We start from the raw sequence: 10,070 nt of genomic DNA, 5'->3' as shown, positions 1-10,070 counted from the left end.
CAAGCATGGACGTGAGACATGACAAAAACAGGTATATTACATGTAAAATAACTGAAGTGAAAAAGCCCAATGTGGAACATGCAGAGCCGCCCAGACCCAATAAGCTAGAATAGGGGCTGCTTAAGGCCCTGCAACTGCCAAGGGGCCCCTAATTATATAAAAAAAAGATACAGACATAATTTATAATGTCGGCTTGGGGGGCCCTGCGAAGGCCACGGCTGGCACTGACTGTTTAATTATTTTGTATTTATGTATTTAATTTGGTCTGAAAAGATCTGCTACGGAACTTTGCACACACGTTGACGGTGAGTTTTGTCACGGTGTCGGTAAAATTTGAAACAGTTTGTTACTGTAAGACCGATTTGCACACCTCTTGAGGGAACTGAACATGTCCAGTGCTTGCGAGAATTTTGCTCGAGGTTGGTCGATTGCCTGAGTCACGCTAAAGAGAGGAATCGATGGGAGGGAATGACAGCGGTCGTCATTCTCAGAGGCGGTTTCCTGGGCAATGCTTACTTGTATGTAGCAAATATTAAGAAAGCAAAGTGTGGTGCAAGGCAAGCCTTTGACACAGCATGACAAATACTAGGGTGCAACAGCAGAGTAAGCTGCAAACAGGATAAACCAACAGTATGTTAATGGATAACATTAGGGGACAGTACCAGAGAGTAATAATAATAATAATAATAGTAATAATAATTCAGCAGTAATAAACATACTGATCGAATGGGGGCAGCTGGAAAGCACAGGGCACCGGGGTGTAGGACCGCTGATAGGGTGCGTACAGTTTGCTGGGCTTGCATTCGGTCCGGCCAGCCCCTTCTCCCAACCTCACCCGTACGGGACAGATCCTTAATTCACTTCTGTCAACGAGGCCCTTTTCCACCAGGCCCCTTTGACTGCAATAATTCTTGCGGACACAGTTTTATGAAAGTTCCACGTGAACGCTCCCAAAGACATAATTTTCTCTCGTCACCCTGAATGATAAGCATGCAGCATTCTTTGACCAACAAACGGCCAGTTCTGAAGAAATAAAATGTACATATCAACCCGATGTGCAACAGACTGAGAAACAGGGCTTACCGCTTACCTGGGACAGGAGGCCATTTTTAAATCTCTGATGTTTGGAATACCGTCTTGCCATTCTTTGAGGAACAGACCTAGTACAGTGAATCTGCGGAATGCTACAGTGCACAAGCCCGTGTTTCTCTGGTGAGCCTCCTCATTCCCAAGTGATTTCTGAAATCCTAAACCTGGAACTCAGCCAGCGAGAAAAAAAAGTTCTGAATGAATGAAATGGGACAGAGATGAAAGTTAAATTCCCAGAGATTGGGCCTGTGCCTCTGTACTTCTCTATGAAGTCTAATGCCATGTAATTCGTGACACATCCGGAAGAGCGGAAGGCCACTCACGGACCTCTAGGCCTGGGTCCCCACGTTCTTGCTTTACAGTGCCAATCACTCTCGCTTCCTCCTTCTGAGATCTCCACATTAAGGAAGCCTGAGTCACATTAGTGGCTTTCCACCGGGGAGTTCACACACACACACACACACAGACACACACACACACAGGCACACACGCAAACATGCCCAAACCTTTCCTGGACCTTGGCTTCTGACAATCAAGGAAGATAATTTTCACTTAATGCAAAGATGCAAACTTTGTCCAAATATCAGGCATTTAGTATTTTGATGAATGAGGAAATTAGGTGTGTGAAATGTTGAGTGCCATGGGGTGCCACTGAAGCATCAGTGACTCTTTTTTTTTTAAATTTTTACAAAAGGCGTTTTGTTCCTGAGCTTTGAGTGCCCCAGCTCTCCGTATTTGAGGTTGGTCCCTGTGGAGTACTCCAGGCAAGGACCCTTCTTTGTACATCTAAGATTGTGTTGGCTATGAATCAACTATTTTCTTCCTCTTTTATTCACGGGGCTGAAGGGTGCTTGCAGTTAGTTTTTGCACCCAAAGAGGGTAGTTTGTGGTTTTTTCTTCCCTAACACAGGGCAGAATGGACCCACAAGGAAGGGTGAGGGGGAAAAAGTGAATGAAAGGAGAGAGGAGAGGTGGGAGGACAAGAAGAAGAGAGAGAGGGATGCTATAGTTTGCTGCGCTGTACCAGTGGAAGCCAAAGGGCTCAATTCTCACTTGTCTTCTGTGCTCACAGGGGATCATGCAAAATATTAGCAACCTTTCTTTCGCCCACAGTTTTTGTGGAATAGAGTGGGAGACTGCAAATGGAGAAAGAGTGAAAGAACAAGAAGGAAAGGAAAGGGGTGGGGGAAGAGTGTGCACTGGCATTGCATATATCCTGTTTGTCATGCCAAAAAGGCTAGAGAGTGACAGAGAGAGAGGGAGAGACAGAGAGAGAGGGAGAGAGAGGAAGAGAGAAAAAGAAAGAAACTCAGTTAGCAAGTCATTGTGTGACTTTCAGAGGAAATGAAATAAGTGAGAAAGAGAAGAGGCGAGATCAAACTCTTCAGATGGGACTATATGATCCTTAAAATAAAAAGAAATAATATACAATAAGTAAAAAAATAAAAATGTGGTCTTTGTGGTCTGAGCAGACTCAAAATCCAACGGGAAGGGAGTGGTTTAGATTTTGGTGAGCCGGCGCCATTTTGTTTATTGGTCTACGAATGTGACTGAACTGTGGCAGTGTATTAAATAAGCGCGTAAGCTTAGTATTTTATGTTGTATTTTTTTTTTTATATACATCATTCCATAAATGGTTCAAAAGGAACATGTGGCACAGCATTGATTTTATTACACACTTTAAAAGCTTTCTAATCCTGAGACCACATCTGGCCGTTCACCACCACAGTTAACGCTCAGCGAATACAGCTTAAATCACCAAAAGGCGCAGCTGGGTGGGGGCTGGGTGGAGGCGGGATTGTGGGTTGTGGTCAATTCCAATGGTGGTGGAAGAGATATTTAATTTATTATAAATATTTTGATCATAGTAAATATTACAGCTGGATTACGATTTCATAGCCATCATCTCAAATTACACAATTTGGTCTGGCTATAGCATAATATGATAGCATTTCTGTTCAATGAAAACGTTCCATTTTAACAATTACAACATATGATGTGTTTTCTGGGCAATGATAAGCATATATATATATATATATATATATATATATATATATATATATATATATATATATAGATGATATTTATAATAAAATAAACGAATAACATGGTTACAGCATAACTAAGTACAGGCTTACAGCATGCATGCATTCAAGGGCTTCCAGGAAGGATGTATACAAGTACTTTGTACTTATCCTTGAAAGAAGTCAATTCTATCAACAGGTGCAGTATTTATTTATTTATTTATTTATTAAGAGCACCTCCATAATAATCCGAAGCTTGTTAGGAAGATGCACAAAACTCACTGCTGTGTGAATACGAAATATAACACATATGCTATTATTTCACAGCTTAGTGAAAATGGACAAAAGTAATAAAAATCACAAGAACAAAAATAGAAAGAAATCCTTCACCTTTAAAAGCACCCAGAAAAAAAATCCTGCACCTCCCATAATCCCCTAAAACCTACAAAATTTGGGTATTTCAATCCATCTAAATCCTTAAAAACACCCAATGTACACATATTTTCAGCAAAAAGAGAGGAATGGGTAAGTGTGTGTGTGTGTGATCGGATATGAATAGATTTTGTGTGTGCGATATGAATATAATAGAAATTAATAATCCAAATTCAGCCCTTTCACATTGAGGTCATGCCCAAGCCTTGTTTAACATTATAAACTGGAAGTCTTGTACAAGGACCATACTGAGGGAATGAAATGTCACCCACTAATACACCCCCTTGCTAATATTTTACTGGAACATTTACTGTGCACATCCAATTCTCACCCAAATTTTCGAATGTTCGCATACATGTGTGAATCCCACTGCTGAATCAGGAGTGTTTGGACATCCGTGGTTCTCCTCCGAAACACGTGATGTCACCAGCTGCTTCTTTTCACACCGCAGACTACAGCTTGAAGCTAGGAGGAGTCAGAGGAAGACCTGTCGTATGCAGGTTTAAATGCAGTTTATGGGTGTACAATCGACCACCAGGGGTCACTAGATAATGATTGAAACATGGACCCCTAACTGACTGGGCCCTCCCATACTTTGGGCAACACAATCCTTAATTCTGCCACGCCCTAAAGAGCAATCAGCCACAGTCGGCACTGGTCTGGATTTTAACCAAGACCACAAGCTCATCCAAGTACCATACGGTGGTGCCTTAACCAAATGAACCACCCAGCAGCCCAGCTGTTGGACTTGTGTGTGTGGTGGACAAAAGTGGCCTGAGTGTGAGTCCCTAGAGTGAAAAAATGAAAAGTAATCACAATGTTCTCAATGAGTGTTCACAACGGAGCATGTATGGAACCTGGTCTCACCCACACAAACTTGTTCAGCCTGTCTGAAAGTGGAATGGACCCAGCGTTGCAATTAAAAAGACTGGGGCCTGGAACATGCGTGTTTAATTGAATGTGTAACTTTTGGCATCACACACCAGTAAAGCAATAGCAAAAATCATACATTAATTAAATCAGTTGTCTGTGGGGGAAAAATAACTATTTGCATTTAACTGGGAGTCACAGTTAAGTTTAATTGAATTCAAGCCCTTGAAAATGACATTCATTTTCATTTTATTTTTTATGACAGCATCTAGTATGTTTTTTCCTGAACTTGGATGATGATGATGATTGAGAGAACATTTTTTGCTCCATGCCATATTTTACAGAGCAATATTCAGATACTGTATAACTAGTAAAAAACAACAACAAGATAAACAGTCACTGTGAGCCTTTCAAGAATGGCTTCTTTCAAGAAGAGCATCAGCTATTTTCCATTTCACAGGATTCATCCTCCAATGAGATCATTAAACCCATTATTAAAATGACAGGGCATTCCCACAACATGTGCATGAAGGTGCATTACACATTCGGAAAGCCCCTCCCACAGGTTTGATCATGAGTCACTTTCAATTTAAAACCATAAATGAGTCATATATTTACTCATGTACAGATATTAAATACATGCAAATTTTTTAGAGGGCAGAAAATTTTTTCCCATATAATATGAAATGGTTTGCCTATTCATTGCTTTGTATCTATTTATTAGAAATGGAAATGTACATGTTTTTCTTTACTTTACTATAGTTTACTATAAAACTGCAACAACAGTTAAGCTTTCTGGCCTGCGATCAACTGGACAAACAAGACCGGGCATTTGTGCCAGCTTTCGGTTGATTTTTTAATAAAAATCAAGCGGCCTATCTTTCTGGCCATATACAGTCAACCAGTTGAGAACAAGCGTAATAATGTCCTGATTACTGTATGCTGCATCCTGACTGTGGCGCACTCTAATGGAATTGCTTCCCGGTTTCGATATGGGAAATTGTTACATAATTATAAAAAATAGACACCATTCCTGGTATTCTCAGGCCCACACATCCGGTACTGAGTTATTGAGGCCAGATGTTGTTATTGTTATTGCTTTCGTGACCTATGTGTCTCTCTATCACCTACATCCTTCGCTTTGTTTTACACGGTTCCAGGAATAGATGATACCAGGTCCACGGCTCTCACAGATAAGCTGTACTTCAAGCCAGCAAATACATGGATTTGTGACTTGTCCTCTAATTCTGCAATGAGTAATTTTTTCCACTGAGAGACTCCCCCCCCCCTCCCCCTACACAAACACACGCAACCCTAGGCTACACACACCCAGACCACCCCAAAAAAAATCTTATGCTGAATATACCTATTTTCTGTGCCTCCTACGTGAATAGCCCTGACTTTCTGACCTCATCAAATATATAAACTCAGAAAAAAAGGGGGCTGTCTGTTGTTCCCAGTGCTTTTGAGCCCAACGTGGCTTTGGCAGATGGGTAATTTGTGCACATCCTATTGGTGGATAATCTCCTGACTGGCGAGAGGGGCGTGGACTCCCCGCACAGCTCTGTGGGAATGCTTGGGAGCCACTCTGGGGGCCTGGCACTTAAGAGCAGGGTCTTTAAATTATGCATGGCCAAGGGAGGGGAGGGGGCATCCACAAAGTGCTTCTGCCAGCTGCCTCCTGAATAAAACACACATTTCCACCCCACCCCCCACCCCCACCCCCCAGCCTACTCACACCCACAGCTGATGACAAACTCCAGTGGTCCGTTCCAGAAACTCGGTGTCACACAGGAGCGAATAGAGAAGGAGAAAAAAAAGAGACAGAAGAACGGAAAGGACTTTCTAAAAGCAAGTTGGAAATATGAATTAAATGCATACACCTTCATGAACCTGTGAATCAAATACACGCACCTTCATGAACCTGTGAAGACATTACATTGCCACTCAAGACAAGTTCAGAGGAAGCAAAAAAAAAGTGAAATAATGAAGCAGGAGGGAAACAGAAACTGAGATAACAGCGAGCGAGAGAGGGGAAAACAGAGAAATCAAAAGAGAAAGGAGAGAGAAAGAAAGGAAGGAAGAAAGAGAGTCCAAGCGTAATTGGAGGAGAGAGACAGCATGAATAGCAAGAGTGCAAGAAAAGTACACCTGAAAAATACTGCAAAATTGAAGGAGGAGAACGAGAACCAGGACAGAGAGGAAAAAATATCATTAAGGTTTTATGACTAGGCTTGTCAAACCGCCCTCCTGGTAGAGTACTTAACGCAGCAACTCAGACGACCTCGAGGCTGCAGCCGAACGTTCTCAGAAAGGAAGACAGGAAGACGCAGAGGCTGGCCAAACATGGTGTTGGAGAGCCACGGGACATGATGGTTTTAGTCATTACTGTTGTTACTGATCAATTAAAGCAGTTGACTGCAGTTACTTCACCACACCTGGCAGTGAATTCAAATACAAACCCAGCAGAATCCTGCAGTTCACCTGGACAAGGGTTTGGGAGCTCTGCATTAAACTGGTCAAAAGTGTAAGAATCCCCTCAAATACACCAAACAGCGGAAGTATTTGAGCGGCGAAGGAACGTGTGTAGTCTAACCCGGTGCTACTGGAAGGGGATTAATTTAATCATATCTGGGTTATCTGACTCCAAAATAAATGTTTTAACCTTTCCTCTGTGCTAACAGTTAGTCATAGAAAGAGGAGACTGCTTTCCGCCAGTAGTGTGGCTCTATACAGATTGCTATCAATCTAGGTAGGATGTGCCTCTGGCGTGTGCAGCCTGTATAGATACAATTGTGTATCTTGCTAAGGCACAAGTGTATAGACGAGTGACTAGAGGGTGCAGATATCCTGAGTTTTACGTGTATGTTAGGACCTTTAAACTGCAAGATGTGCCGTAGTAAGAGTCAAAGAGGAATGCCAGCTTAAAGTGAGTGCCATTTATTGTACAGAATGCTCAATAATTACGATGTACAAACGGTGCACAATGTGTGTGTAGTGGAATGGCTATACGCGATTGGTGCGCAGGAGACCGTGCTGAGTCTCCTTGAACCATTGCATTTTCCTCTTATATACCCAATGCTCAAAGGAAAACCCCAAGTGGTCAAATAAAGACACAATCATAACAAAACAGTACATCAATGATCTTTGTAAACCTATCACACCAGGTTAACCTTTGTAGGTGGCTGCTGACTCATAACTGTTCGTTTTTTGAATGGTGTTCAACACCATCAAATACGTTTAAATATTGCTGATCCAGTAGAATGTTTAGCAACTGCCATTATCTTTTTATCAAACCCTGAGACTCTCTGTCAGCGCAGTAAACTCAGCCTGTTTTCCATTGAGGTCTGATAAGGGGCACATTTGAACCACCCTACAAATGTGAAATGTGAGGCAAATAACCGTAGAGGGCTTTGATGATATGGGAGTCCTCCTTGTCTAGTTGGAGTGGGTTTATTATTATTATTATTATTATTATTATTATTATTATTATATATTGTTTATTTATATGTATGCACAAGGCATTCATTATCAGGACAAAATGCTCTGCAGAGATTTAAAGGAGCCGTAACAAAAATCATCATGAAAACTGAAAGAAAATGTAATGTGCCTGTTACTGGCATGCCACGCAGGTTTCTCCCCGTGGAGTCCTTGGAGTTAGGGACTGGACTCACCAAATCCAAAAAATTATTAATTTATGTGTATGTGTATGTGTTTGTGTTTGTGTATGTGTATGTGTATGTGTACGTGTTTGTGTGTGCGTGTGTGGTGTGTGCACGTTTTGTGTGCCTGTGTGTATGTGTGTATGTGTGTGTGCATGCCAGTGTGTGTGTGTGTGTGTGTGCACGTTTTGTGTGCCTGTGTGTATGTGTGTATGTGTGTGTGCATGCCAGTGTGTGTGTGTGTGTGTGTGGACATATGTGTGTGCGTGTGTGTATGTGTGTGTGTGTGTGTGTGTGTGTGTGTGCGTGTGTGTGCGTGTGCGTGTGTAGGTGCGTGTGTGTGTATGTGTTTGTGTGTGCATGCATGTGCGTGTGTCTGTGTGTGTGTGTGTGTGTGTGTGTGTCATTTTCCACTTCTGGAAAAATCACATTGTGATTTTGTTCCCTTTGGCACATTCATTGCCACTCGCTGTCATTGTTCCTTTCTTCTTCCACAGCTCAAAGCTCTTTGTTATGGACTTGATTGGGATTTTCAATGCTGCACAGGTGCACAGTAGATTCACTACAGCAAACGGGAGAATAGATCACTGAACATAACAAAATGTTCATAGAAATGTAATCACAGCTTGTATAGAGCAGTGGGTATTTGCAAGCACCCGACACACCGCACAATATTCATAAATGGAATTATGAATGTTTACATTTCTCCAGCTTTGCTTTCTTGAGCAGAAATAGAAAACATCTCCAAACGCCTGAGCCAGGTCAAAGCAAATTATACAATTCAATAATAAAGAATATGAAATAAAATGCAGTGTTTTAATGGAAAGGTTTCTAATGGAAATTGTTTTTATTTTTTTTTAATTCAGACACTCACTAACCAAAAGTATAAAATATAATTTGCTGCGGGAGTCTTACAAATCTTCAGTTACAAATATTTCAAAAGCAGTGAAGTGTCCAGATCAAATTCTGAGTGTGGCCACTAGTCCCATTTGGTGATGAATAATTGGCCACAGCATCTCTTTGGGAGACAGAATTTCAGTCAGTGGGATATTCCCACCGGATCATTTTTCTATTGTGTTTTTACCTTTGTTTTTGTTTTTGTTTGTTGTTGTTTTGCAACATGTAAGTATGCACACACATGGTGTTGCTGATTTTCTGTTTCTTTTGAGTTACATTTAAGCAGATTCCCAGTTTGGAGCCTAGCTGAACTTCAGTCTGCCTGTGCAAGCTGTGGTGGCTGCGCGGGTCTGCGCGGCTCTGCATGGGTCTGCAGGGGTCTGCGCGGGTCTGCGTAGCTGCAGCAGTGGGCCGCTGAGTGAAAAGAAGCTGCAACAATGGGGCCATCAGTCACTGGGAAACAAAACCTTTATGGAAACAGAACATAACACAATGCCTTGCAAATAAGCAGACTTTTTCTGAAAATACAATGATAAATAAATCTCACTAGTGCCCATGCTTTGTTTATTTGCTCATTTAAATATCTTCGTAAATCATTTTATTTTTATATATTATCAGTTTATTTCATTTACTGAATAAGGGACAAAATAGTAGGGAAGAAAAGTACAAGGAATAAAAGGGGTCGCCAGAACAACAATTATTAAAAATAACGCAATAATCATAACTGAAAATTAGTTGTAGAAGCACTAAATCAATTCCAGTGGCAGAAGAAGAAACAAGACCTGCCCATTAAAAAGTGTTTCCCGAAAACACATTAAAACCTGTTTAGGAGGTACACAAATAATTAAGGTAACAGAAACTCCTGTTCTGCTCCCCTCCTCAGAACATTCCTATGTGAGGCCAATGACTGTACAGAAGACCACTGACTGCAGTGCTTTGTCCTGTAGGGCGTGTGAGGACTCAGTTTTGTCTGAGGCAGATAACTCTCAGCGAGTGGGCATCCAGTCGAAGAGCAGGGCTGTGCATCACGTCCGCAACTAGTTTATGTCATCTATGAACAACAACACTGTTAGTGTCAAATCAACTCTGATAAAGT

The sequence above is a fragment of the Anguilla anguilla genome, chromosome 5, assembly GCF_013347855.1.
Source record: "Anguilla anguilla isolate fAngAng1 chromosome 5, fAngAng1.pri, whole genome shotgun sequence".
In the NCBI taxonomy this organism is placed as follows: Eukaryota; Metazoa; Chordata; class Actinopteri; order Anguilliformes; family Anguillidae; genus Anguilla; species Anguilla anguilla.
This window is presented reverse-complemented; position numbering follows the sequence as displayed.